Genomic DNA, 8,591 nt, shown 5'->3' with positions numbered 1-8,591 from the left:
TGAGGCTATGAACTGTCATTATTCGAACAATATCTTCTTATTCTTTCGCTTAATTTTTCTGCCATGCAGCTATAAAAAGAAGGAAAACAAAACATGGAAATGGGAATAAACTTAAGTAGGGTTTAGATGTTTGAATTCTTCTGTCCGTGCTTGCATAGATTGCAGGCTGTTACATTTAAACCCACAGGTTTTGTTAGGAGGTTATCAGCAAACTTCTTTTCTGGCTTTGTAGTTCTGTACACAAGTAGATATATGAACTTTCACCATTTTTTAGGCCAACATTCATGTAATGCTTTGGGATCACATTTTATTTTATTTTTGCTTACAATTACATATGATTATAACTACCATTGGCAAATCTTTGGTACTTAATTCAGGATTGAATCTTGGTCTGGTTCAAGATTCGATGTTCAATAGTTATCTGATCAAAAGAGAGCATGGCAACATCAAGAATGTAACCTGTCTAGATCATACATTGATGATAGGGTTTCAAGCAAGGTATTAGAGTACTCTTCACCTCTTTTGTTACCTTGCCATATTTTGGGACTGAAATTTTTGAAGGTGGGTTAAATGTTGGTAGACAATTGGCGTAGATATGGTATTGTGATGTATATGAGCTTATATAGAATTTAGGTTCTGTTGGTATGGATCTAATGAGTGACTTTTGTAATGGGTAAATTTGAATTTTAGGAGTGAAAAGTGTTGAGGTGGATCAACCTAACAATACATTGGGAGATATCATATCCCTAAGACCATGGTATTATCAAGTAGTATTCAAGGTTATGAGTGGTTAAATTTGTGTTCACAGAATCTAGGTCTATTTGGTTTTGGAGTCGATGAGTTGCCATTTACTTGTTGAACTTGTGAAGTAAGCTATGTATATCTAGTCCACAGTCCACCTTAGGGAGAGTTGAGGTTTACCTTTACTAAAAGATTATTAGAGTTAAGTTTTAGGGTTATTATATAGAGAGTTGTATACATATAATTATCTTTTATTGTAAATCATAATGAAGTATCCTCATTTCTTGTGTATTATAGATCTAATAAATTATAATGTCGTTGACTATTATTATGGAAGATTAATTGGAATCATTTTTCATTTAGAAAAATGTTTTATATGATATAACACTACCTTCGAAGGATGTTTTAATTTCAGTTCTGAATAGACTGAAGATTAAGAAACATTTTCTTGTATAGGCATAATTAAGTTTATATTCTAGAAGATCTTTTACATATATATGATATATCTGGTTCTTAAAAGGATCAACTGTCTTGCTTAAAACTATTAATAGTTTTAAGTTAAAAATTGTTCTACATTATTATTTTAATAATTAAAAAATTACTTACATAAAAAAATTTGTTTTTATTTAATGATCATGTTTTATCGTCAAACATATTAAAAAAATAATTCCATAAAAAACATTTTTTTAAAGATAAAGAAAATAAAAACCATCAAAATCTATTTGTTCTATATTCTTATTATAATCCTAGGTTGTAACCATTTATAAGGTGATTTAAGAGCCAAGCAATGGTAATGTGAAAAAATTTCTCGACTTTTCTTTGCTGTAAAACAAAATGTGCAAACAAACCATATTAGCAGCTTTGAACGTTACTCCACACAATCTATCTTTGCTCATATGGCACCCCTGAGACTGCACTACATATCTTAATTTTAAAGCCCCCTGGAGACTACACTACGTATCTTAATTGTAAAGCCCTTTAATGCTGCAGGAAATTCTTTTTTACACGGTTAAGCATGATTCAAGGAACTCGAAACATCGCAGAATTTGTTGGATGCTAACAAAAACTATATCTGCTATCTTAATTAAAACCCTTCAATTATAAGGCAATATCTTGTTAACTCTTAATTTTAATGGCGTTGGGGAAATTAGATAGAGTTATTTTTTAATTTAGGGTTATATTTTAATTAGAGTTACGATTAGGATTAGGATTTAATTAGGGCTAGTGTTTAACTAGAATTAGGCCTAGAGTTAGGATTAGGGTAAGTGTATAATTAGGTTCCAAAAAAATTAGGGTTCATATATAGGTTAGGGTTCCTTGATAAAACTATAATTCTATCTCTAATCCCAACCCTAACCCTAACCATAATTGTAACCCTAATCATAACTCTACCCCTAAACCAAATTCTATCTTTATTTGTAACACTATCCCTAATCATAATCATAAATCTAACCCTAACCTTGAATCTATCTCTACTCAAAACTATCTCTATCTATAACACTATCCTTAATCCTAATTATTTTTTAGAGTTTAATCAATGTTCAATATAGGTTTAGGGTTAGGGTTTAATTAAGGTTGCAATTGCAGTTTAATTAGAGTAACTACAAGGATGATGATTTAATTAGGGTTAGGGTTTAACCAAAATTAGGTTAGAGTTAGCATTAGGTCAGCATTCATTTAGTTCCCAAAAAAATTAGGGTTCAAATTAGGGTGAGCATTCAATTACGATTAAAGATCAAGAAGGGAAGTATTTAATTATGGTTAGAGTACAATTAGGGTTCAATGAGAATTTAATTACAATTAGGGTTAGGATGAGGATCCAATTAGGGTAAGAGTTAATATAAAGGTTGGGCGTTAATTATTTTTAGAGTTTAATCAAGGTTAAATTAGATAGGGTTAGTCTTTAATTTAGGGTTATATTTTAATTAGAGTTACAATTAGGATGATGATTTAATTAGGGTTAGTGTTTAACCAGAATTAAGCCTAGAGTTAGGATTAGGGTAAGTGTTCAATTAGGTTCCGAAAAAAAGTGGGTTCAAATATAGGTTAGGGTTCCTTGATAAAGATAAATCAATCCCTAATTATATCTCTATTCCTACCTTATTTCTATCTCAAACCTCAATCCCACCCCTAACCCAAATTCTCCCCCTTAACCTCCATCCCTAATCCCAACTCTAATGCAACCTTAACTCTAATGCTAACCTTAACCATTAATTTATCTTTAACCCTAACTTTAATCGTAGTCCTAATCATAACCCTAACCATTCCCTTAAACCTAACCCTAAATCCAACCCTAACTCTAATCTTTACACTATCCCTAATTTATCGTTGTACTTAACCCCAAGATTATTCCTCACCTAAACCTTAACCTTAACCCTAACACTAACACTAATCCTGTAACTAGTTTGATCTTTGGGCATGACTCTAAACCAAATGTTTATCCTAACCTTAACTATAATTCTATCTCTAAACCTAATTCTAATCCCTACCATTACCCTAACCCAAACCCTAACCCTAACTGTAACCCTAAACGTAACTCTACCCCTAAACCAAATTCTCTCTCCATCTGTAACACTATCCCTAACCCTAACTTTGAATCTCTCTCATCCAAATTATCTCTATCTATAACATTATACCTAATCTTAATTATTTTTTAGAGTTTAATCAATGTTCAATTAGGATTTAGGGATAGGATTTAATTAAGGTCACAGTTACATTTTAATTAGAGTAACTATAAGGATGAGTATTTAATTAGGCTTAGGGTTTAATTAAAGTTAGGAAAAAGTTAGCATTAGGTCAATATTCATTTAGGTTCCAAAAATATTAGGGTGCGAATTAGAGTGAGCATTCAATTAGGGTTAAAGATCAATAAGGGCAAGTATTTAATTATGCCCTTGTTTAATAAGTTGAGCCCTATTCTTCAGAGTATGCCAAATCATAAAGCCCTTTCCCTCCAATTGACAATGAGGAACATCCAAAATGTTAGCCTCAGGTAAATACTTATGCTTTAGAATGCGAGCCCAAACTTGATCCTGACTAGTGCACCAATGACAATATAATTTGGTTGCTGGGACTTTTATGCTTCGATGATTTTTTTGATTGATATTCAAAAATTAATGAATATACATTGACCTATATTTGAAAGTTGCATAATTTGTTCATTTAATGATCTAAAATATGAAGGTTGGTCATCCTAATTTGTTTTTTCATAATATAAATATAGTAATAAAAATAGAAGTCGGTTATAAAAAATGCTTAAATTGTTATCAACAATTATTTTTGAAGTTATTGTAGAAAAAAATGAAGAACATTATGGTCGATATCATCTTTTAGTCAATCCAATTTAAACACTCCATTTCAAAGTTATTAACATTTGAAGTTTTAGAATTTGTGGACCCATGTGCAAATCCCCAAAAGACATGTTTCATCCTCATATTACATATGTTGAATTTTGAATGAGACATACTACTGTAAACAATTCTGAGTGCGGCATACCACACCCTATCAGGCCAGGTGCAAGTCCTCAATCATGATTTATCAGCTGAAAGACAATCCTACGAAGGAAATTTAAAATTCAAATACAATAAAGTAATATTGGTCCACATATTTATATTTAGAAGAGCAAATAGAGCCAAAACCTAAAATTCAAAGGAGAAAACAAAGCAGAGACCTTGGATTTATATACATAATTATTACCTAACTATTGAATCTAGGTTATCAACTCTTCAACAACACTAAAAGGAGGGCATTTTTGTGAAGTGTATTAGTGAGATGGCATTTAGCTCAAATTTTGCTCCATAAAATTATACTTCATATTGTCAAATAGGATAAATTCAAGTATTAGATTATCAGATATATAATATATATAATAGAAAAGACTAGTATTCAAATTCCAAAAAAGACATGTTAAAATCCTCCTATATTCATATGTTGACTAATGATTGGATAAGCTAGCATAACCAATTATAGGTGTAAGATGGCCCAACCCATGAGACGAGGTACAAATTCTTGGTCATGGCTTGTAAACTAAGAACAACTTTGCTAGGGGAATTCTACATATATTCGTATTCATAGGATCAAATAGAGTAGAGGACTACGAATCTAAGGAGTAAATTGAGAAGAGGCCCTAGGGTTTGTATAATTTGAATCAATATTACATTTTGCAATATTCCTACACAGAGGTTCATAAGGTCAGTATGTCCAAATCTTCAATTGCCAAACAACTTGGAAATACAAATCGGTATAAAATAGGCCTCAACTTAGCTACATATTTTTAGAATGATATGATTACACTAACTACTCCCTAATTTTGTAAATTTACAAGTAAAATCTGTTCATTACTTCGACAAAACAAAAAGTCAAACTTTTTTCAGTGAAATGTATCAGTTCAAGTTTTCATACACATATCAACAAATAAAGCAGATGAGTTCTAGGTTTAATTTAACCAGATCCTCTCTGTTATACATTTTTTTATGATGAGCTGCATGTTTCAACGTAAGAGGAGATTATATTGCCAAGAAACTACAATATTATAAGGCTCTTACTGAGTAAAATGCATTTAAGTACTTTTGCATATATTAAATTTTTTTATCAATGTAATTAGTTGTCGTAGCTTGAAGAGAGTTAGGTTAAATTTGACATTGTAATCTTGCAAGAGGGAAGAATATGTAAGTTATAACTGAGCAAAGAAAGATGTATAATTAATACAAAACAACAGAAAGTCAATAACATAAACGCAAAACACAAGTTTAACATGGTTCACCACTAAGTGACTACGTCCACCAGAAACACATGGAGTTCTTCTATTAAAGAATAATGTAAATACAACACTCTACATCAATCATGGATTGCCCTCAGTATTTATAATCATATAGAGCCTTTAAGCGAAGAGTCTCTAAAAGACGAATGGTCGTGACCATAGGGCTTCACATCCCAACAATCTCCCACTTGAAGCTCAACCGACACAACCATGCTTTCAACATTCCCTGCATTTCTAATTCTTCACCTCGCAATCAGGGGAATCAAAGACTTCAATTTTGCCAAATTTTGCTCACAGACATTGCGGATATGCCTTTTCCAACTCAAATCAGAGTCAAAGATACCTTCTCCTACTGCAAACACAGACATTGCGGACATGATTAAAATGCATTCCTTCATCACGGGAACTTGCACCTGTGCTCCCCTTGTCTGCAACCCAGAAAGGAGCATATAGAAGCCCATCCTCCTCCTCTGCTAAGTCGCAAAAGTGGTTAAAAAATGAAGAATGCATATTCGGATTTTCTCCTTTGATGTAATTTGCTTCAACATCCTTTGTTCTGAAATACTGTTTAACAATTTTCAAAACAATCCTCTGGATTTCTTCATCCGGAGACTTGAGTTTAATTTGGTCATCTTTAAATTCAAAATTACCTCTCCTATACCGTCCACTAGGTATATCACCGCAAAATTCCAATTTGACTTCTCTAACCAATCCCTAAGGCACTCCCATAATTACGGGTGTGATAATCCTTCTATGTGTAATTTGACTGCTATATTTTGAGAAATGTTGGGAGCATGCAAATCTGGTCCTGAAAGTGTCCTAGCATTGAGAAATTCTTCGAGATGGCCACTGCGGAATCGACCCAGCAACGTCGACCCTTGACCTAAATGCGACATGCACTTGAATGCGTTAACCTTTGCCATTCTGTCAAACAACAAAGTCTCACCGTGGTCATAAATTCTCACCAAAACATTATTCCTCGAATCATCACCTCTGCTCATCCCACCGTTAGTAGGACATGCACGATTTTCACCCTTTGTCATAGTCATCACTCCACTCGAATGCGTGTCTCTAGTAGTGGCATTTGAAATAGATAGATTGACTCATGCTCTCTTCCGACTCCCTGTCCATGGGAATTTGAATATCCACAACCTCTAACGCCCCTCGACATTCACAAGTTTCCCCATTAATTAGGATTGCTATCTCTGTTACACCTAGCTCCTTGTCAAGTTCTGCAATAGATTTCTTTGGTTCGTGACTTCTTCCCTTGCCACGATGTCCTCTTCCTCTACCACATAAACTTCTTGAGCTAGAGGCGTGGCCAGGGTTCCAACCATTGCGACTCCTTTGCTCAAAGGAAGTATCAACTGATGCTCGACTAAATCCAAGAGTCGTCACCACTGTCTTCCGCCATCTTCTAGGAAAATTGACATGGACATAACGTTTCTTGGTCTTGAAGCCAAGGCCTCGGGCCTTATCAGGCCTTTTGTTCGCCTAGCTTGCGCTCTTTGTCTGTTGTGACGTTGCCGCAAGGACGTCTCTGTTGTGGTCCACAAAATTGTAAAGCCCATCATCTTCTGTCGTTGCCACTCTCCAACGCTTCTCTTTCCAGTCATCCCCATCTTCGCTTTCTTGCCGCTTGTTCGCCTCTTTGACTTCCAAAGTTTGAACTCAACACACGGTGTCCTTGTCCTCTGTATTCATTTCTATTGGCATGTCCACAAAACCTGAAACATTGTCTAATGTGGTAAAAATTGTAGTGAGGATAGCTAATTCCTTTTTCAACTCTTCATTTCTTTTTTCTACAGAAAACTCCCACTCTTTTGTAAATTGCTCTCTTAATTATGCAATTTCATCTTCCATACGGCATATTCGCTCTGCGAGAATAAAATTATCCTCCCGTAGCTTCTCAATTCGTTCATATAGGTCATCTTTCAAGCTGTAGGCCTCACCTTCTCCAGGGTCATCTTCATTCCCCAGTTCCGAGATTGCATCCTCCTCACCTCGGGAGGCGTCTTCCTCATCTTGGAAGGCAAATAAAATAGTCTCTTCTTATTTAAACAATAAATACAACAAACCCTCCTCTTCTTCTTCTTCAGCCAAAGTCTCCTCCTTTTCCCAACCATCCCACCAATGATGTTTGGTTTCAACCTCCACTTGGACATCACTCTCTACCGAGTCTAGACTGCCAAGAAATTTTTTGATGACTGATTCGGCTTCATCATCTGAATCTTCAGCCTGTTTGTCGATAACATAAAAGTACCCAGCTCCGGGATCAAATACAAAGTAAGGGCATCCATATCCAGGATCAACTACCTAATTGGATCCCATCTCTGCTCAACATTTCACCGTAGATCTAATACCAATTGTAAGTTATAAACGAGCAAAGAAAGATATATAATTAATACAAAACAACAGAAAGCTAATAACATAAACACAAAACACAAGTTTAACGTGGTTCACCACTAATTGGCTATGTCCACCAGAAACGCAGGGAGTTCTTCTATTAATGAATAATGCAAATACAACACTCTACATCAAGCATGGACTGTACTCAGTATTTATAATTACATAAATCTTTCAAGCGAAGAGTCTCTAGAAGACGAATGATCGTGACCGTTGGGCTTCACACCCCAACAAAATATTAGGCAACAATTCAAATAATAAAATAACAGGATCAACCAATTAAATTAACTGTCAGTGATTTTAAATGGGGAAAATACTAGTCAACATTTCAAATAATAAAATAGTCTCCTTTGCACATAAAAACGATGACACATATATATTCAAATAGCTCTCTTTACAAATTGGGTCAATTTGATGATGATAATAAGTTTTTGGGCGGCTCAAAATATTAATCAAATTTGTACAAGCTATTCAAGTTTTCCAGAAAATAAACTGAAATGAATTAGTGAAAATATTTGTTAGTATTATTGGATGGTTGATAGATACATATAAAAAGTCTTATTGACCAAGCATTGTACATTTATATTTTTTTTTTTAAAACTCATTCCATGAATGATCTATTTTACTAGTTTAAAATTTTATGTTCTTGATTCTCTATCTTGAGTAACCTCTTAAATGTCACTAG

The sequence above is a fragment of the Cryptomeria japonica genome, chromosome 3 (genome assembly GCF_030272615.1).
Source record: "Cryptomeria japonica chromosome 3, Sugi_1.0, whole genome shotgun sequence".
Lineage (NCBI taxonomy): Eukaryota > Viridiplantae > Streptophyta > Pinopsida > Cupressales > Cupressaceae > Cryptomeria > Cryptomeria japonica.
Note: the sequence above shows the minus strand (reverse complement) of the source record.